This window comes from Triturus cristatus, chromosome 3_2, assembly GCF_964204655.1.
Source record: "Triturus cristatus chromosome 3_2, aTriCri1.1, whole genome shotgun sequence".
NCBI lineage: Eukaryota > Metazoa > Chordata > Amphibia > Caudata > Salamandridae > Triturus > Triturus cristatus.
This window is the reverse complement of record NC_140584.1, coordinates 1,043,457,469-1,043,479,557: the sequence shown is the minus strand read 5'-3', so window position 1 is coordinate 1,043,479,557 and position 22,089 is coordinate 1,043,457,469. Positions and strand designations below refer to the sequence as shown.

The window sequence follows — 22,089 nt, the reverse complement described above, 5'->3', positions numbered from 1 at the left end:
TGCAGGTTCAGGATAATCTAATCTCCTGGGGCCCAGCTACCACACTTATACTAATCTGGGGGGCTGGGTTGCCTTCTAGGTCACGCCTTATGGGTGGGACCTGGGAGGGGGGTGGTTACACCCCCTTCCCTTTGTCCAGTTTCGCGCCAGGACTGGGGCTGGAGTGCCCCAGCAACGGTTTGGACTGGACTATGCATGGGACACCTTGTGTGCCCCAGGCATGTCTCATTCCTTTCAGCCCTCCCTGCCCCAATACACTAAAGTCTGTCTGGGGAGGTGCTAGCACCTCCACAAGCAGGAAACCTATTGTCCAAGCCTCCCTTGCCGGGATCACTCCCAGCAGCAGGAGGTCAGACTCGTGTCTGTGGCAGCAGCATCCATTTTGTGATGCTGAGGCTTTGGTTAGAGTTAAACAGCAAAGTAGGATTTTAACATGTCTCTCCCTCTAGAAGGGGGGAATAATATCCTCGTCACCAGAAATGGTATGGGGGTATTATTCCAAAGTGTTAGACACCTTACACGACATGTTTTGATAAAGCCAAACCATAGTTACCATAACCGTTTAAGATTATAAGGCACTTTAAGAGTATATGGTAGGCTATATCATAGAACAGCTATAAGGACATGGTTCCAAAAGCTGCAGACAGGCTCAGCTCATGCTAGAGCACCATCTCACATGTTACCAAGCACTCTGCCTCCAGGATTGTTAAGGCCTGCCATAGGAGTGGCTGATAGGTACACATGTGTCTATTTTAAGGGTAGATATAGGTATACTATATCTAAGCAAGGGGTGATTACACGACCTTGCCCCAGCTGAGTGATCAGCCAGTTGTGTCTGATTGGAAGGCCAGACCAGGGGTGGCATAATACATGCTGCAGCCCCTGGGAGGCCTAGGGTACACCTATGCCCTGGGTACCTAGGGTACACTGTAAAGGGTCCAATAAGGTGATCCTTGCCAATTGTGTATGTACCTAGGGTACATGGAGTCCATTTTAAAGAGAGAGCAGACAGCCTGAGACCCTGAATGGCAGAAACTCAGGCCAACTAAGTCGAAAAACCAGCTAGACACTAGGCAAAAAGTTGGGGGTAACCATAGTCAGATATCCACCTTCCTACAGTGGGAAAGTGCTCTAACCCCGCGTCTCGATCACTGGCTGAAAGACATGGTCTATTGTAAAGAGTCTCTGGAGTTGTATGCAGAAGAATTACCATCCTCATCTAGACCAAAAGACATTTGGGAGCCACTACGACAATATTTACTGATGATGGACCAGCAGGACCCTATGCTAACTCCCTAAAGGTCAATGAAGTATGATATGTAATCCTTAAAATATGTAATGCGCATTGCGAACGTTAGCCTCTACTGAAAATGTATGTGAGAATAGCATCGATCACATCTAATTGTTGTGCTGAATATTATAGTTGAGGTTGTTCCACCCCACAAGGTGGGTCATGTGTTCTTTCTGATTGAAACTCAATAAATAGAATTTTAAAACTATAAGAAGAAGATCCTACTCTCCTACACAACCCCCTCCCCAAACGCAAGGACATTAAACTAACCTTGACCAGTTGAGTCTTCATGTTCTAAATGGAAATATCTGGAGAGTCCATCTGCATTGGCATGGTCTATGTTCCACTGTATAGTCCATCCCCTGTAGGGAAATGGACCACCTCAAATGTTTGGGGTTTTCACCTTTTATCTGTTTTAGCCATAAGAGGTCTGTCATATGGTCTGTCTGAACAATGAATTGAGTGCCAAACAAGTATGGCCTCAGCTTCTTCAGAGCCCAAATCACAGCAAAGGCCTCCCTCTCAATAGCTAACCAACATTTCTCTCTGGGGGTCAGACTTCTGCTACTGGCTGAACCTGACCCTCATCATTCAATTGTGATAACACAGCCCCTACCCCCAACTCAGATGCATCTGTTTGAACAATGAATTCTTTGGAGTAGTTAGGACTTTGCAGAATGGGAGCAGTGCACATGGCCTGCTTCAGGTCATCAAATGCCTTTGGACAGCTGACTGTCCACTGAACTTTCTTTGGCATTTTCTTAGAAGTTAAGTCAGTCAAAGGGGTCAATATGGATCCATAACCTTTGACAAATCTTCTATAGTACCCAGTCAGGCCCAAGAAAGCTCTGACCTGAGTCTGGGTGGTTGGAGCAACCCATTCAATGATGGTCTGGATTTTGGTCTGCAATGGTTGAACCTGGCCTCCACCCACAAGGTGGCCCAGGTACACAACTTGACTCTGCCCTATCTGGCACTTGGTGGCCTTGATAGTTAGGCGTGCTTTTTGCACGGCTTCCAAAACATTTCTTAGGTGGACCAGGTGATCCTCCCAGGTGGAGCTAAAGACAGCAATATCATCTAGATATGCTGCACTATAGGCTTCCAGGCCTGTAACAACGTTGTTCACCAACCTTTGAAAAGTGGCAGGTGCATTTTCAAACCAAAGGGCATCACCATACATTGGTAGTGCCCACTAGGGGTAGAAAATGCTGTCTTTGGCTTTGCATCATCAGCTAGTCTGATCTGCCAATAGCCAGCTGTTAGTTCAAATGCGCTCAGAAACTTTGCTGAGGCCAAAGTGTCTATAAGCTCATCTGCCCTAGGGATAGGATGGGCATCGGTCCTAGTGACTGCATTGAGGTCCCTGTAGTCTACACAAAACCTCATCTCTCTCTTGCCATCTTTGGTGTGAGGTTTAGGCACTAAGACTACTGAACTAGCCCAAGGGTTATCTGAGAGTTGAATCACTCCCAATTCCAACATCTTCTTGACTTCAGCCCTGATACAGTCCCTGACATGATCAGGTTGCCTGTAAATCTTATTTTTAACAAGCAGAGTGTCCCCAGTGTCCACTTCATGAGTGCCCAGGTAGTCTGACTTGGAGTCAGTGAAAACATATGTCTAAATTGTTTGAGAACTTTTCTGCAATCAGTTTGTTGCTGGACAGTGAGGGTGCCTGCCAAGGCTACACCATCTACTGATCCATCATCAGGGTTCTGAGAGAGCAGGTCAGGGACTGGATCACTCTCTTCCTCCTGTCCCTCATCAGTAGCCATGAGCAAGCCCATGTCAGCCCTGTCAACATATGGTTTGAGCCTGTTGACATGGAAAACCCTATGAGGGCTCCTGGGAGTTCCAAGGTCCACCAGGTAGGTGACCTCTCCCTTCTGCTCAGTTATGGTATGGGGGCACTCCATTTGTCTTGGAGGACTGCTGGGGCCACAGGCTCCAACACCCATACTTTCTGCCCTGGCTGGTAAACAGTCAGCACAGCCTTTTGATCATGCTAGATCTTTTGTAATTTCTGGCTAGCCTCAAGGTTTTTATTTGCCTACTTCATGTATTCAGCCATCCTGGAGCGGAGACCAAGTACATAGTCCATAATATTCTGTTTAGGGGGTTTGAGAGGTAACTCCCATCCCTCCTTCACTAGACACAATGGACCCCTAACTGGATGTCCAAACATAAGCTCAAATGGGCTGTACCCAACCCCCTCCTGTGGAACCTCTCTGTAGGCAAAGAGAAGGCAGGGCAAACGTATGTCCCATCTGCGCCTAAGCTTTTCTGGGAGACCTTTGATCATGCCCTTGAGGGTTTTGTTGAACCTTTCAACTAGAGAAATCAATGGGAGAGCAAGGGTTTATAGGGGTGTGTCCTTGTCCCCAGAAGCGTATAGTACTTAAACAATGTGGACGGGCCCACTATGTGCATGCAATTAATTGTAGTCACTGTTTGTGGCATGAGCTGAGACCCATTGGGTGTTGTTAAAAGACCCCTCACACACCAACCTAGTTGGTGTCATGCTTCATCATTGGGGTCCCAACCGGGTGGCCGAATGCCCCCCGGTTGTGCTACAATGCCTGATTACAGCGGAGCTGGTGATGGTGCGTAAATGTGATGTGAAGTTCTACAGTTAAAAATACCTCTGAGAATCCTTGCCGTAATTTTATTATTGGCGACTCAGAATATGTTTAAAATATGTGTACGGCAACTAGTAAGAATTAATTACCTATCAGTCTACATGTTTCTGCCCCCGCTGAGTGATTTACGGGGCTTTCTTCAGGACCAAGAAGGTGATAAGTGAGTGGCGAAAGGTGAATGAAGCCATGGGGATGCAAATATAAATCTGATCCTACACTCCACCCTCGGAGAGTGATACCCAGGAGCACGGAGAACTGTTGAAACCTACGTGATTAAATTGGCGCTGTGCACGCACTGCACCCATTTATTCACTTGCTCCTGTGTCCCTGAATGCCAAGGCCTCTTTTCCATTTATCAGAGGCTGCTGTCTGTATTTCCCAGATTACTTGGACTGACTAATAAGGAGGCCATATCCATACTTCCATCACAGAGGCAATGGTGGCTGGAGTTGAGTCCTTGGACTTGGTACAATCACTTGTCCATTGGGTTTTCTGTTTACAGATTTTACACCATGGATTATTTTGGCCTTTTCCTTTGTTGGATTGGGACTCCCCACCAGATGCAGATTTTTGGGGCCCTTGAGAAGCCTTCTGGTCTTTACCCTCTTCCCCACCCTTATCAGAGTTCTTAGAATCCTGCTTCTTGAAGTCACCACCTTGGTTCTGAACCTTCTGCCTCACCCTGGTGCTGACCCATTTGTCTGCCTTCTGGCCCAATTCTTGGGGAGAGGTCAGATTTGAGTCCACCAGGTACTGATGCAACAGCTGATTTTGACAATTATTAAGGATCTGCTCCCTAATAATTAAGTTGTATAATCCTTAAAAATCACACAACTTACTGCCAAGTAACCAGCCCTCCAGAGACTTAGTAGCACAATCTACAAAGTCAACCCAGTCTTGAGTCTGTGCCTTTTGGGTATCTCTGAACTTTAACCTGTATTGTTCAGTGGTTAAGCCAAACCCATCAATCAGTGCACTCTTGAAGACTTGTAATTATCAGCATCCTCTTCTCTAACAGTGAGGAGCATGTCTCTACCTTTGTCTGCAAAGCAGAGCCACAAGATTGCTGCCCACTGCTCCTGAGGGACCTTCTGTACCTTACAGGCCCTCTCCAGTGCAGTTATCCATTTGTGGATGTTATCCCCACTCTGGTAGGGAGGGACAATCTCGTTCAGTTTCCTATGTTCATGAGTATGTTCTCTACCTCTAGGGACACTGTTGCTGCCACCATGGGGCTCTAGCCCCAACCTTTGTGAAGTTCTCTGGAGCACCAGGGATTCCCTGTCTAAGGCCAGCTACTCTTTCTTGAGTCTGAGCTTTGCTCCGTCAAAGTCAAGAAGTCTGCACTTCCTGTCATAAGAGGACTCCCTTTTTATGAGAGGTAGTGGTCCTAATGGAAAAAGAGGTCCCTACAGAAGTACCAGAATGATCAGATGCCTGAGAATGAGATCTAGACCTTCTTGGTAAACTGTTAACCCTTCCAGGTGGGGTAGAGAGAGGGCCATTAATGCCTTCTCCCTCACCTGCACCTTCAGGAAAGATTGGATTGTCCAGGTCAGAATCATCTTGATCCTCCTGGTCAGCTTCAGAGTCTAGGTCCTGGATGTTTTCACTTCCAGTCCTGTCATCTTCTGCTGCCCGTCCCAACTTGCCTGCCTCATCAGACCCTGGGGTCTTTCTGAGGTCATCTAAAAACAAAGCCTCTATGAGGCGTTGAGTCCTAGGGTTTTTCCCCGTCTTAAATCTTCTAGGTGCACACATATTTCTCAATTCCTGAAATGGGAGATGGTCATACTTAGTCAGCAAGGAGCCACTGGCTTCTGCTCTTGAAGACATACTAGTGTTGTGAGGTGTTGCACCTACTTAACCTAGTGGGAACTACTAAACTCTCTTGAGTTGTAGAAAGGGTGTGCTAAGACCTTGACACACAACTCTAAGTTCAGTAGAACTTAATAGAGGGCCAGCTGGTTCACCCCAGAACTCCTTGCCTCCAAGCAAGCCGGCCGGAAACTAGAGAAGGAATGGCACAGTGAACAAACTCCAGACAGCCACGCAGCACACAAGGACGCCATCCGCAACCACCACCACCTCACCAGGGCGGCCAAGAGGACCTCCTTCAAAGACCGCCTCGACAACAACGCACAGAATAGCAAGGAGCTCTTCAACATCGTGAAGGAACTCTCCAACCCCAGCTCCAACACCAATGACATCCCGATGTCGCAAGCCCTGTGCGACTCCCTCGCCACCTTCTTCCACCGCAAGATAGCAGACATCCACGACAGCTTCAACACCCAGACAGCCCCAACAGAGAGCAACACAACAGACCCTCCGCACACCATCGACCACGACCCCCTGCTAGCCTGGGCCAGCGTGAGCGTCAATGACACCATCAAGACCATGAGCACAATCAACTCCGGCTCTCCGTCAGACCCATTCCCGCACCACGTCTTCAACAAAGCAAGCAGCTCCCTCGCACCACACCTGCGCAACGTCATCAACCTCTCCCTCGAGACCGCGACCTTCCCATAGAGCTGGAAACACGCCGAGATAAACGCCCTACTCAAAAAACCTAAGGCAGATCCAAGAGACCTCAAGAACTTCCGGCCCATCTCTCTGCTCCCCTTCCCAGCCAAGGTCATCGAGAAAATCGTCAACAGACAGCTAACCCGATACCTCGAAGAAAACAGAATCCTGGACCCTTCCCAGTCAGGGTTCCGCAGCAACCACAGCACCGAGACTGCCCTCATCGCCGCCACCGACGACATCAGGACCCTGCTGGACAGCGGTGAGACCGCAGCACTCATCCTCCTAGACCTCTCCGCCGCCTTTGACACCGTCTGCCACCGCACACTACGCGCACGCCTCCACGCCGCAGGGATCCGAGACAAGGCTCTGGAATGGACCACCTCCTTCCTCTCCGGCAGAACCCAGAGCGTCCGCCTCCCCCCATTCCATTCCAAAGCCTCCGAGATCATCTGCGGCGTACCCCAGGGATTCTCCCTCAGCCCGATACTGTTCAATATTTACATAGCCCCGCTCGCACACGTTGCCCGACAGCACGACCCTAACATAATCTCCTACGCGGACGACACTCAACTGATCCTCTCCCTCACCAAGGACCCCATCACCGCCAAAGCCAACCTCCACGAAGGAATGAAGGCCGTCGCCGACTGGATGAAGATCAGCCGCCTGAAGCTGAACTCGGACAAGACGGAGGTCCTCTTCCTCGGCTCCAACCCCTCAGCCTGGGACGACTCCTGGTGGCCGACGGCACTGGGGGCAGCCCCGACACCCACCGACCACGCATGCAACCTGGGAATCATCCTGGACACAATGCTCTCAATGACCAAGCAAGTCAACGCCGTCTCCTCCTCCTGCTTCAACACCCTCTGCATGCTCCGCAAGATCTACAGATGGATCCCAACAGATACAAGAAAGACAGTCACCCAGGCCCTCGTCAGCAGCAGACTCGACTACGGAAACGCCCTCTACGCGGGAGCCCCGACCAAGCTCATCAAACGACTATAACGCATCCAAAACGACTCGGCGCGACTGATCCTCGATGTACCACGACACGGCCACATCACCCCCCACTTGAGAAACCTGCACTGGCTCCCCGTCAACAAGAGGATATCCTTCAAGCTCCTCATCCACGCTCACAAAGCACTCCACAAGACCGGCCCAGCCTACCTCAACAGACGGCTCTCCTTCTACATCCCCAACTGCCATCTACGCTACGCCGACCTCTCACTCGCCACCGTCCCGCGCCGAAGAACCACCACCGGCGGGAGATCCTTCTCCCACCTCGCCACCAAGACATGGAACACCCTCCAACTGAGTCTACGACAGACCCAAGATCTGCTGACCTTCAGGAGGATACTCAAGACCTGGCTATTCGATCAGTAGCGCCCCCCCCCCCAGCGCCTTGAGACACTTGCGGGTATATAGTGCGCTTTACAAATGATTGATTGATTGATTGACTGTATTCTAGACTTGATTTATATGTACCTATGTATCTATGGTGGTTTTCAGTTAGTCACTCAATGAGATTATCTGGTAAAGCAATAGCAAGCTTGAATCCTAACCGCTGCACACCAATGTGAAAAGTTGGCCTGGTATATGCTGTCCACTAGTTATAGTGGGCACCTTGCACCAGTCCAAACAACCCTTATTGATGATTAGGTTAAAGACAACCTTTATTGAAAGCTATCCTAGTGGTAGCTATGGAGAGCAGCCTTCAGTGTCGAAGGAATGTAAAGCAGCTTGGTTTACCAGGTTATAACCTCCTGTATGACAAAATGAAAGGAGAACCACACAAGGTATATGTATAAAATATATGTATTTATTACTAAACACTCTCTACTAATCTCTTTATGAGATTAGAGAGCAAGGCACACAATATTACAGTTCTAAAACGACAGTAAATAGTACAATATACAATGGGCCCCAGGGGGAGACCAAACCATATTTTAAGAAAGTGGTATATGAACCACAACTTGACTAGATACAGTGCCTAGAGTACGTAAAATCGCTGGGACATCAAGGAACCACCCAAGGTAGTGACACAGGGAACCCACGGGGGACGCGTGCAGTGTGAGAACACAGACGCAAGTTCCGTACAATCCTATGGGAAAGTTGCAGTTGGAATTTTACAGATTAAGGACACTTAGGAGAGGACTTGGAGCAAACCCTTTTAGACTTAGAAGGTTCTAAGGCCAGCACCCATGTGAGCACCGGAGTACTCGTGTTACCTAACCCATGGAAGCCGGGTGCATAGGTGTCAAATGGTGTTGGGAATCTTCGCTGTTTTAAATGGTGAGTTTATGCAAAGTGCTGGTGCCGTGGAAAGGAAAAGAAAAGTGTCCGGTGTGATCCAACCCTGGATCGAAGATGAGATGAACCTGAAAGCAGAGGGGACAGACGAATGCCCACCGATGTCGGGTGTTTCAGGTGCTATGAGGTGAAGCTTAACTCCACTGCCACGGGAAACAGGAGACATTGACGACAACCACACTCCGCAGGCGAGCTGTCCCACGAAGGATGTCGAGTGCTGGGGCGGTCTCGGATTGGAGACCAAGAAGCCTTGGCAACGGCAACCCACGGGTGAGAGTAAAAAGGTTTCGGTGTGGACCAGCAAGGTCCTGTGGACTCCCCAAGCGATGGAGAGTCAGGGCACATCTGGAGCAACCAGGTAAGCCCGTTGAAAGTTAAAGTACCCTTATCAGGGACCCACAAGTCGACAGACAAGGGATCACGAAGGGACCTCGAGAGGAATCAGTAAATACCAGCCGACGGGACACTCGAGGAGTGTAGGCCAGTAATCTTCGGTGGAATCACTGCTCGGGATGTGGACTACCAGTAGCCCAAAGCACAGCCTCAGGGATCACCAAAAAGCATATGCTGCTGCAAATGTGCACGGTGTCCAGGGGTTCGGGTTGCCCGGTCCCCACGAGGGCTTTGGATCTCAGGATTGCTGAGAGCACGGATCGGCCTCGGGGAAACTTGGAACCCCACCTCCTGTGTTGCAAAGTCTTCGGAGTCCTTCAGGAGCTGCGTAGTTGCAAACCGGACAGATGCGTCTTTGGTGCCTCTCTTGCAGGGGAGTAACTACTTTATGTTGTGTATATAGTTGAAGTTCTGGGATTCTGTAGCAGAGTTTCGTCCAGGTAAATCTAAAGTCCTGTAGCCAGGGGTTCCTACTTTATACCCAAGGAAGGGGTGGAACAAACTCTGGGGACCCACCTATGGGAGGGTCAGGATAGAGGGGTGGCTACACCCATGTCCAGTTTCGCGCCAGAGCAGGGGCTGGCAGCCCCTGCAACCGGTTTGAGCTGGACTATGCACAAGGTCACTAAATGTGCCCCCAGTGCAGACATCAAAGCACTCTTGGAGTGCACCCACCCAGCCCCAATACACTAAAGCCTGTCTGGGAAGTGGTCACAGCTCCCTGTGACAGGAAACCTATTGTCCAGCATCCCCTGCCGGAGTTTTGTCCAGAAGGAGGGCAGACTTATGTCTGTGGCTGGCACCATCCATTTTGTGATGCCAGGGTTCTGTGAAGCTAGTACCGGGTGTACTGGTGAAGTCATATTTCTCCCTCTAGTAGGGTGGAATCATATCTCCGCTGCCAGTTACTGGCAGGGATGTATGATTCCAAGGTGTTTGACACCAAACACGACATGTTTCCATGCAGCCATTCCAAAGTTTGCATTTACCATGAGGTTATAATGCACTTATGAGTATATGGTTTGGCTGCATCACAAACAACATCGGAATAGAGGTTCCGAAGGCTGCAGAGGGGCTCTGATCATGCATGGGCACCCTCTCACATAAAACCCAGCACCCTGCCTTCAGGATTGATAAGGCCTGCCATAGGGGTGACTGATAGGTTTATATGTGCAGTGATATGGATAGATATAGTGAACCTAAATCTAAATAAGGGGTGCATACACCACCATACACAGGCTACTGTAGCAGACCTGTTGTGTCATTTTGAAGGGTCTCCCAGGGGTGGCATAATACTTGCTGCAGCCCCTGAGAGGCCTCAGGGGTACCAATGCCCTGGGTATATAGTATACCATATACGAGGGACTTATAAGGGTACCCCAGAATCCAATCTGTGGTGTACCTAAAGGACATGTAATCAATTTAGAGAGGAAGCAGCTAGGCTGGGGTCCTGGATAGCAGGATCCCAGCCAGACTAAAGTCGAAAACCAGTGAAGCATCAGCAAAAAGTGGGGGTAACTATAAGAAGCAGATCCTACTCTCCTACAATTACAACAGCTGGCTAAATTTTGCATGTCAAGCTGTTCTTTATACCTCTAAGCTCTCTCATCGGGAGAGCCCTACCTACCCTTTTACACAGCAGAGTTCAGGACAGTGAAATTGGCCTGCAAAAAAATTGAGCGGCGAGTCAATTACGATCCTGGATTAAGAAGCCATAACAAATATTTTGCTAACAAAATCTTAACAGCCCAAAATGTTAACAGAGAAGGTTTCTCAATCCTGAGAGCCTTTAAAGACATGCAGCAGTGAACATTCCTTTGGAGGCATTCCAAGTGCTCAGTGACAAGCTATCAGGAGTTTTCAAGACAAAATCAGAGCTAATGGAAAGGCTTTCCCTTTTGAAGTTGGAGCCCTGTGTGAGGACAAGGTGCCTTCCTCAAATTCCTTTGGAGAAGTTCAACAAACGTTGACCACTTTTAAGCCTAATAATCTGGTCGATTTTACCAAATTGTTGAACACGCTTGACTCAGCATCTCTTCCGGATTATCTGGAAAGGACCTAGCATGATCCATTGTGTACTTCTGGAGTTCTGTCATAAGTCTTAGGAATTTGCTGTAGCGCCTACATTTTGGAAACAGGTTAGTGCTGATCTAAAGGTGATGGAGAATCTTAGGCCCATCTCCCTCAGTCCTGAAAACAACAACAGGGAATACACAATTGTTTGGGTCACATGAAAAATTAAAGGCATGGCTCATCCCAGGTAATATGGATTTTTTCTTTCTGTGACTTTGTCTAGATACTGCCAGGACACCATTTGGTCATTGTTGCTCCGTATACATTTTTCTTACATTATATTACAATCAGAGAGTCTAAATGTTTTTCTGTAGGATAACAAATCTATCACCAGAAAAGATCATAATTTACTAAAAGCAGTATTTATCAAGAAAGAGGTGGATGCCATTTCGAGTTACATTTGCAGATGGATAATAACCTTACGAACGTGATTACAGTGCAGAGGACATACCAGGTAGCCAAAATCAGCTTGAAGACTCCTAGTCTAGATTTGTGGAAGAAAAGAGATTTGAAATGGAGAAGAAGAACAGCATAAGGAAGATGAAATTAGGGTTTTAACATAGATGGAAGAATCAGAGGAGAGCGGACCTAGAAAGAGGAAGTGTTAAAGGGCTTGTCAGATCAGAATAATCTTTATTTGGTTAAAATAAACCATAAAATAATTCTCAATCTAAAAACATAATTACAGTGCATCATATTATTTGATCCTATTAAAATGAGCATTAGACAATACACTTTTTAGAATCGTCGGGTCTTATTTGTTTTTAAGACATGTCCGCAGAAAATCTCAGTCATATAAAAACATCATCTAAAAAAATCGCATATAATGTGCCTGTCTCAATTTAACTGGTTCTGGAATGTCCTTGGACCAACTAACCCAATTATAGTCAGGTTAGAAAGTGCATTGTGCGAGAGTAGCTGAAGGAGTGAGGAGAGAACTCGTCTCATCACAATCTTCACCGTGCCGTGCCGCACCATCAAAACAAGTCTTGTGCAAATATATGCGTTTAAAATATTCATATTGCCCAAGGGTCAAGTTAGAAAGTGCGCAGTGCAAAAGTGACTGAAGGAACGAAGAGAGAGCTTATCTTATCATAGTCTTCACCAAGCCATTCCATCACAGCATGTCTTATGCAAATATATGCATTTAAGATAATCAAATAGCACAAATTCACCAGCACAACCTGCCATAAAATATTATTTCTCCACTAGGATCCCCGAGTCCTCAATCTCACAGCTGCAGAGATTCCGTTGCAAATCAACAGACAGATATGTCCAGTTTGTAAAAGCTGTAAGTAAAACAGGGAGGGTTTGCACCTCCTAATATTAACAGATCTTAACAGTGGGATTAAAAACAAAATTCCTGGGTGCATCGTATAGCTTTAAGAATAAAAAGTGCGGCATAGACTGTACTGAACACGAATCACAGGGGCACAGTTCAAGGGCGGAGTCAGAGTAAGCTGCTGGGGTATTAGACTAAAAAGTGGGAGTTTTCCAACTCTTAGCCCTCTAGGGGTACCCGCATCTGCCGCCTGTCTTAGCGCCGGGACAACCCGTTGGGGGTAGCTGTGCGCTTTACAAGTTTCAAATAAAAAAATGAAATAAATATGTTAAACGTAAACCTCACCAGATAAAATCTTTGGGAGTATTGGAGTGGAAACAGGAGGTAGGGCTCTATAGAGTCCGTAGTTTCTAAAGGAAATTAGCCGGACACCTTCTTCTTTCCCGTCACAGAGGCTTCTCTGCATCTTTTAAGTATGGCTAAGTAATCCTGCTTTGACTGGTGTTTGGGGACAGTTGAGATGTTCTGTGGGTTGTCAAAGCAATCACCTGTCCCCAACAGGGCAAGCTGTTCTTCGATGTATCTCAGACATGGAATGCTGTGTGCATGGTCAAGGGACAAACAGTTGTTTATTATTTCTTGATTAAGTGAAGTTTCATCTTTAGTCCAGATTGAGTGCCACAGCCTGAGCGGGGCTAGTTTGATACGGTCTTCTACCCTCCATAGACCTAGCTCTGGGGGGCAAAGAAATGTGGGTAGGCTGTTAGAGATAGCCAAAAGCCTTCGTAAGAACACATTTTCTTTGACCTGTAAGTTTGAGGAGTCGCAGTAACCCCAGCTCCATATGTCACAGTCGAGCGACAACGCACCTCATAGATGTTAATCATCGCATTCATCGGTCTAAAGCCCAGCTTCTCCGCAAATGTAAAAAGTGGCCCAGTGGTTTGGTCAAATTGGAATTTTCGAACCTTTCTTAGGTGCCACCATGTGCTTTTTTACAGTAAAATTGAATGCCTAAATAGGTGAAGGTTGGGATATCAGAAAGTGTTTATCATTAATGTAATGTGATCTTAAGTTAGAATATGTGTTGTGAACTACCATCACGTGATTTGGCAGAATTTGTCCTTAGACCCACTTCATCAGTGAATAATGCAAAAGCATTCAACAGTTTCTGAAGGTCCACACCAGTTCTTACCATTTGGACACAATCGTCTGCATAGCGCAGGGCAGAGAGTTTCCTAGAGCCCACCCTGGGTATGTCTACCTCTCGTGTTTTAAGCCAGGTGTCTAGGTCATTAATAAATAAGCAAAAAAAAATGGCGCTAACACAGCCTTGCCTCACACCACACCTCATTTTAATGGAGGAGGTGCATTCCCCTCGACTATTATCTTACACAACCGGTCACATCTTCATGTAACTGAGCCAGAACGTGGACCAGTATCCAGTCCACAACCATTTCTAGCATTTTACACCATAGTTTCCCTCTATTCAACCAGACGAAGGCTGAGGTGAGATATTTAAAAGATAGGTGGAAACGGCCCTTGTTTGTCACCATATATGTGCCAATAACAAGTTGGAGATTGAGGCATCGGTCGACTGTACCCAGACAATGTCTAAATCCATACTGGACCACAGAGAAACATCCCTTCTCAGCAAACCAGGAGTCCACCCTGTTCAACAAGATCCTACCCATAACTTTACTTGTTAAATCGATTAATGAGATAGGATGGTAGCTTCGGAGGTCTGCTCTGTCACCCTTTTTAAACTCGGGACTATGGTGGAATTTGACCATGATTTTGGAGGACTGATCACAACAGCACATCTCAGTACATTGGTTATTATTGGTGCCCAGAGTTCAATATTGTCAATAAATAGATCGACAGGCACTCCATCGGGCTGGGACCCTTGTTCCTGATGCTCAGTTCTATGGCATGTTTAACTTCTTTCATGGTGGGAAGTGCTAAAGCCGGCCCACCCCCAAAAGGTTAAAAAAAAAACAGTATCAAGGTTGCCTTCATGCTATGCATCACTGCCATATACATGGGAGAAGTGATCAACCAATTTAGATGGTAGAATAGTATTGTCAATAGGGATGTTGTGAGTGTCTCCAAAATAAGGGGCATTTAAAGTCTTCCAGAAAAGACAGGAATCATACATTACGGTGGCTTCATACAGTTTGCCCCAGCCTTCTAGCCTAATATTGGACTTCCTAAGTGCAATTGCGAGTTTATAATTCTGCCTACAAGCTCTGACCACCTCATGTCTTGCGGCACCTGCTTTAAAGCAATGATAAGTTCGGTGTGTGCTTTTGAGCATTGCTCATTAAACCACCTTTGCGGCTTGGGCTTCCGAACCTTACGCTAAGTGGCCAGGATATCAACCAAACAGTGGAATATTCCAGCAAAGGCCTGTAACATATGAGCAGGATCTTGTTCATTGTCCAAACAAACCATCACCTGCTCCCTGCATCTCCTTATCAAATATTTCAACATAGCCTTAAATCCACCTAAGCCCATTTACGTAAAATTTCCTTATTCCTTTTAAAAGCAATTGGCATAGTGGCAAATGCATCCAGCTGCCTCTCATTACCCACATCAAAAGAGACAGCTAAAGGGCAGTGGTCACTCAGGCAGTTATGCAACATTAAGAAATTAGTGGCCTGAAACTTGTGTTTCTGAGAGAGTGCAATAAAGTCAATAAGACTCCCCATGCCTCTTCCCAAATAGATGACATAACCAGTTGGAGAGTCAATACAGAGAAAAAGGAAATATTTAGTTGAGATGGAATTAAAAATAGCTTCACATGGGCTCAACACAGTCAATTTCAGTGCTCAAAATGACAATGATGCTCAATATAGCATCCTATCACCCCAGACACAGAATGCTTAGAAATTGGGCACAACCTACAATTAAAATCCCCTCCAAAGATCACGGTGAAATCCATATTGGGCTCAGAAACAATCTTTCTAGAAGACTGCTCAAGAATGGCAGCTATGATTATAATGCTAGAATTCAAATTATGATAGTTAAAAAAAACATTAACAAACATTTCCCTGGGTTTGTGTAAGAGAATGTCTCAGCGACCCTACTGAGAGAGTCCACCGCGACAAGGGAATCACACAAAATGGAAGTCTGGGAATAACCCCTTTACCGCAGGGAGTCGTCTCAAACCCAGCCGGACATTGGACACAGTTACCTCCTCATCTCCTCGCCATGTCTCCTACCCCCTCCCCCACCTCTTCCTTCCTTTCATTCTTGGTTTGCCACCCCTTTTCCTTTCCTCTCTACCCTGAATCTCTCTCCCCCTGCCTGCTTTGTTTTTCCTTGTGTCTATTCTCCACTTAATCTCCCTCCCCGTCGCCCTTTGACATTACCCCCCTACACTTTTACACGCCATGAACCAACGGATGTAACCTGTATTTGATGTACCTTTCAGATGTAACTTGTAATTGATGTACCTTCTGTAACAATATGTAACGTGGAACCTATGTAACTCTCCTCATGTAAAGCGCTCTGATACCTCCGGGTATAGCAAGAGCTATAAAAAACTCAAGAAATAAAAATAAATAAATAAATGAAATAAGATTGACAATTTGAAAGTGGTGAGAGTCAAGATACATTTTATAAATCTTCTTGTCCACAGTGGTTGAAATCAGGGCTAACAAACCACCTCAATGGTGTCCCCCACCTTGATTTTGCCACTGGTGTGTAAATGGACAGAAACCCATATATAACTGGTCAAACCATTCGGCATTCTACACCTTACTGGGGAGACTGGCCACATTCCAAACATGCACTTAAGATTAAAGTTCTGTGAATTACACAGGGAAGTCTTTGGGTGAACCAGAATTGGCAGCCCTGGCAAGATTGATATTATTGACAGACATCTGTGTCGGATCAACCACTAGAGGGACTGGGCTCAAGGTCTCTTTAACCTGGGCTCAGTTATCTCTCTAGTGCTAGAGCAGGGGTTTAGAAAGATCTTTACCTAACACTTGGGCACAGGCATAGACCACCCTTCAATATCGCAGTTAGGATTCAAAATTCCAGATGGTCCATGGGCCAATGGTAACCCGGAATTCGGCAGTCAATCAACTTGTTCTAGGAGTTTAAACCAATTTTGTGTTGGTATGGTAAAGAGACTTTGAGCAGTTGCCAAATGGGTAGGACATTTGGCTAAGCTTATGTCAGTATTGTAGTATTGGGTTACATTGTTGTAGTTGATTTGTTATAACCTGTGATACAATACCATTCATGTTAACATATTTATACATATGTAGCCCGAAGGCCATAAGATCACAGATAAATCAATAAAACTAGTTATGAAAAAAACCCAAAAGAGATTATTTAAGGGTACCTGTATTATCTAATTAATATAAAAATATAAAAATGAGAAATGCAGGTTGTGTTCTCAAAACATCCTTATCGTAAAGGAAACTAAGAATGATCTATTGTAGACAAAGCTTGAAGTTCCCAAACTCTCCTTGCAGATGTTACTCTTATTAAGAACGCATCTTTCACGGGCAGGTGCTGTAATGAGGCCGTAGGTATGCGTTCAAGTGGAGGAACCATCAATTTAGGAAGGCCCATATTAAGGCCCCATGGAGGAGTAAGATGTCTTGTTGTTGGCAAAAAATATTTTTCGAGCCCTCTAAAAAGTAATTTATAACTGGGGATGCTTTGCTTCCTTTAAAACATTATTTTCCAAGGTAAACTTTGCCTACCATATTATATGACCTCAGGAGCAGTGCTGTCAAACATAAGGACTGGATTTTGGGATGGAGATTTTGCTCTTGCATCCTCAATAACAGGTTCAATTTGCATTGCAGGTTATTGAGCAGCACCATCATTTGAGCAATTGCTACACTTGGGTGCATAAGGTTATCCTCTCCCTTCATGAGCTCTGTGTAGGAGAGTAGGATCTGCTTCTTATAGTTACCCCCACTTTTTGCTGATGTTTCACTGTTTTTCGACATTAGTCTGGGTGGGGCCCTGCTAACCAGGACCCCAGCCTAGCCGCTTCCTCTCTAAATTGATTACCAGTACTTTAGGTACACTCCAGATTGGATTCTGGGGTACCCTTATAAGTCCCTAGTATATGGTATACGATGGATAACTGCGCTGGAAAGGGTCTGTAAAGTACAGAGGGTCCCTCAGGAGCAGTGGGCAGCAATCTTGTGGCTCTCCTTTGCAGACAAGGGTAGAGACAAGCTCCTCCCTGTTAGGGAAGAGGATGCAGACAATTACAAAGTCTTGAAGAGTGCACTGATAGATGGGTTTGGCCTAACCACTGAACAGTATAGGTTGAAGTTTAGAGATACCCAAAAGGCACAGACTCAAGACTGGGTTGACTTTGTAGATTGTGCTACTAAGGCTCTGGAGGGCTGGTTACTTGGCAGTAAAGTGTGTGATTTTAAAGGATTGTACAATTAGATTTTTCAGGGAGCAGATCCTTAATAATTGTCAAAATCAGCTGTTGCATCAGTACCTGGTGGACTCCGATCTGACCTCTCCTCAAGAATTAGGTCAGAAGGCAGACAAATGGGTCAGAACCAGGGTGAGGCAGAAGGTTCAGAACCAAGGTGGTGATCCCAAGAAGCAGGATTCCAAAAACTCTGATAAGGGTGGGGACAAGGGTAAAGACCAGAAGTCTTCTCAAGGGCCCCAAAAATCTGCATCTGGTGGGGAGTCCCAATCTAACAAAGGAAAAGGCCAAAAGAAACCATGGTGTAAAATCTGTAAACAGAAAACCCATTGGACAAGTGATTGTACCAAGTCCAAAGACTCAACTCCAGCCACCATTGCCCCTAAGGCAACTGTTCCCCTTAGTTCAGCTCCAAGTAGTGGTACTCAGAATAAGGGTGTAGTAGAGTTAACCCTGGGTTCTGAGGTGGACTCTGGCCTAGTCAGAGTTCCAACTCAGGCTGTACTGATCTGTGATGGAGGCATGGATATGTCCTCCTTTGTGAGTCCCAGTAATCTGGGCAAATACAGACAGCAGCCTTTAATCAATGGAAAAGAGGCTTTGGCATTCAGGGACACAGGAGCAAGTGTCACAATGGTGAAAAAAGATCTTGTGGCTCCTGTGCAGATCATACTTGGTGAAATGTACCAAGTGACCAATGCTAGCAATGTCAGGACGGACCATTCCTTGGCATTTGTTAATTTCTCCTGGGGAGAGGTAACTGGCCTTAATAAAGTTGTGGTAAGTGCAGACTCCACTGTTGAATGCTTGCTTGGCAATAATTTGGAAACTTCAGCTTGGGCTGAAGTGGAGCTCAGGACTCATGCAGAAATGTTGGGAATCCCTGCACATGTGTTTGCTGGGACCAGGTCACAGTCAAAAGTGTCAAAAGCTGAACAGGCTCTAGATCCTGGAAGAAAGGACCAGGTGCCTCCCAAGAAAAGAAGCAGCAGGGGTAAGGCAGTGTCTTCCCCCCTGACGCAGGAAACAGATCAGTCTCTTGAGGGAGATGATCTCAGTCTTGAAGAAGGAACTGACCCAGAGGAGCTTGAACCTGATCAGGTTGAGTTCTTGGGGACAGGGGGCCCCTTCCAGGGCAGATCTGAGCCAGGGGCAGCTGAGCTGCCCTTCTCTTGAACCCCTCAGAAAGCAAGCTGCTGATGAGGCTGCTGGGAATGCTAGTGGAACCCATAAGATACATTGGGATGATGAATTCCTGTACTCGGAGAGTAGAGACGTCAAGCCTGGTGCCTCCAGGAGGTTGGTTATACCTCTGAAGTTCAGGGGCTTCCTATTAACACTAGCCCATGATATTCCCTTAGCAGGACACCTAGGCCAAAACAAGACTTGGGACAGAATTGTCCCTCACTTTCATTGGCCACACATCTCTGAAGACACCAAGGAGTTTTGTCGCTCCTGTGTCACCTGTCAAGCCAGTGGTAAGGCAGGTGGTACAACAAAGGCTCCCCTGATACCACTACCTGTGGTGGGGGTTCCCTTTGAGAGGGTTGTGTTTGATATAGTTGGTCCCATGGATCCTCAAACAGCATCTGTACACAGATTTATACTGGTGGTGGTGGACCATGCCACTAGGTACCCAGAAGCCATTCCCCTTAGGACCACTACAGCTCTTGTGGTGGCAAGGGCCCTACTTGAAATCTTTTCCAGAGTGGGTTTCCCTAAGGAGGTAGTATCAGACAGAGATGCAAACTTTATGTCTAGTTACTTAACTGCTATGTGGAAGGAGTGTGGAGTAAATTACAAATTTACCACCCCTTATCACCCACAATGCAATGGGTTAGTTGAAAGGTTCAACAAAACCCTAAAGGGCATGATTAAAGGTCTCCCAGAAAAGCTTAGGCGCAGATGGGACATACCTTTGCCCTGCCTTCTCTTTGGCTACAGAGAGGTTCCACAGAAGGGGGTTGGTTACAGCCCATTTGAGCTTCTGTTTGGACATCCAGTTAGGGGTCCATTGTGTCTAGTGAAGGAGGGATGGGAGTTACCTCTCAAATCCGCTAAACAGGATATTGTGGACTATGTACTTGGTCTCTGCTCCAGGATGGCTGAGTACATGAAGAAGGCAACTAAAAACCTTGAGGCTAGACAGGAATTACAAAAGGTCTGTTATGACCAAAAGGCTGTGCTGACTGTTTACCAGCCAGGGCAGAAAGTATGGGTGTTGGAACCTGTGGCCCCACCAGCCCTCTAAGATAAGTGGGGGGGCCCCCATACCATAATTGAACAGAAGGGAGAGGTTACCTACTTGGTAGACCTTGGAACTCCCAGGAGCCCCACAGGGCGCTCCATGTCAACAGACTAAAACCATATGTTGACATGGCTGACATGGCCTTGCTCATGGCTACTGATGAGGGGCAGGAGGAAAAGAGTGATCCACTCCCTGACCTGCTCTCTCAGAACCCTGAAGATGGATCAGTAGATGGTGTAGCCTTGGCAGACACCAAACTGACTGCAGAAAAGTTCTCAGCCAGTTTAGACATATGTTTTCTCTGACTCCAAGTCAGACCACCTGGTGCACTCATGAAGTGGACACTGGGGACAGTCTGCCTGTTAACCCCTCAGAGCTTTCTTGAGCCTGACTGGGTACTATAGAAGATTAGTCAAAGGTTATGGATCCATAGTGACCCCTTTGAATGACTTTAACTTCTAAGAAAATGCCCAAGAAAGTTCAGTGGACAGTCAGCTGTCAAAAGGCATTTGATGACCTAACTACTCCAAAGAATTCATTGTTAAAACAGATGCATCTGAGTTGGGGGTTGGGGCTGTGTTATCACAATTGACTGATGAAGGTCAGGATCCTACAGTAGGTGTTATGTTCAACAGTAAGCTGACTCTAGAATCGCAGGTAAATAAAACGGTGGGGAGCTGTTTTGCCATTATTAGAGCCCTGCGTAAAATTCTCCCGCTACTGCCAATGCATGCACGAGCACTGATTGTGCAATGCATTATCGTAAGCAGATTGGACTATTGTAACGCTTTATTGCTTGAGTCCCCGAGATATTTACTGGATAGGCTTCAGAGGATTCAGGCAATAGCGGCAAAACTCGCCCTGGGGAAATCAAGGCGGTTTTCTACCTCTTTGGCTTTGGCCGAACTGCACTGGCTCCCGATATGTCAGAGAGTCCAGTTCACATCTTTGTGTATAATTTTTAAAGCCCTGCATGGACTTGGGCCGACTCTGCTGAGAAGGAAATTTGCGTGGTATATTCCAGTGCGGAACCTTCGCTCCTCTTCAGCAAGGTTGCTAAAGGTGCCTAGGTATAAAAAAATAAAATTAGGTGGTAGGGCCTTTTGTACCACAGCAGCACGACTGTGGAACAAGCTCCGTCTGGAGCTGAGATGGAGGACCTCCTCCCTTTTAGGAAGAGATTGAAAACTTGACTCTTTCCTAGTTTGTAACTGGTCACTTCCGTCTCCCGGAACACTAGTTTGATGGTTTACACTGTTGGTTCAGCATCAGGATGCCTGTTAGGTGATAGCGCGCTTAATAAATACTCAGAGGCTGACCCCCAGAGAGAAACGTTGTTCAGCTATTAAGAGGGAGGCCTTTGCTGTAGTTTGGGCTCTGAAGAAGTTGAGGCCATACTTGTTTGGTACTCACTTCATTGTTCAGACAGACCATAAGCCCCTCTTATGGCTAAAACAGATGAAGGGTGAAAACCCTAAACTTTTGAGGTGGTCCATTTCTCTACAGGGGATGGACAATACAGTGGAACATAGACCTGGGAGTAACCATGCCAATGCAGATGGACTCTCCAGATATTTCCACTTAGAACATGAAGACTCAACTGGTCAAGGTTAGTTTAATGTCCTTACGCTTGGGGGGTGCGGGGGTGTAGGAGAGTAGGATCTGCTTCTTATAGTTACCCCCACTTTTTGCTGATGTTTCACAGTTTTTTGACTTTAGTCTGGCTGGGGCCCTGCTAACCAGGACCTCAGCCTAGCTGCTTCCACTCTAAATTGATCACCAGTAGACTCCAGATTGGATTCTGGGGTACCCTTATAAGTCCCTAGTATATGGTATACTATGTACCCAGGGCCTAGGTACCCCAGAGGCCTACCAGCGGCTGCAGCATGTATTGTGCCACCC

General features: G+C 46.6%; 1 protein-coding gene across 1 annotated transcript in view; it reads right to left on the bottom strand.

The window, feature by feature from the left end:
* HSF5 (heat shock transcription factor 5) overlaps window positions 1-22,089 on the bottom strand; it is a 1,208,320-nt gene that overhangs the window by 291,398 nt on the left and 894,833 nt on the right. The gene's annotated exons all lie outside the window — the stretch shown is intronic.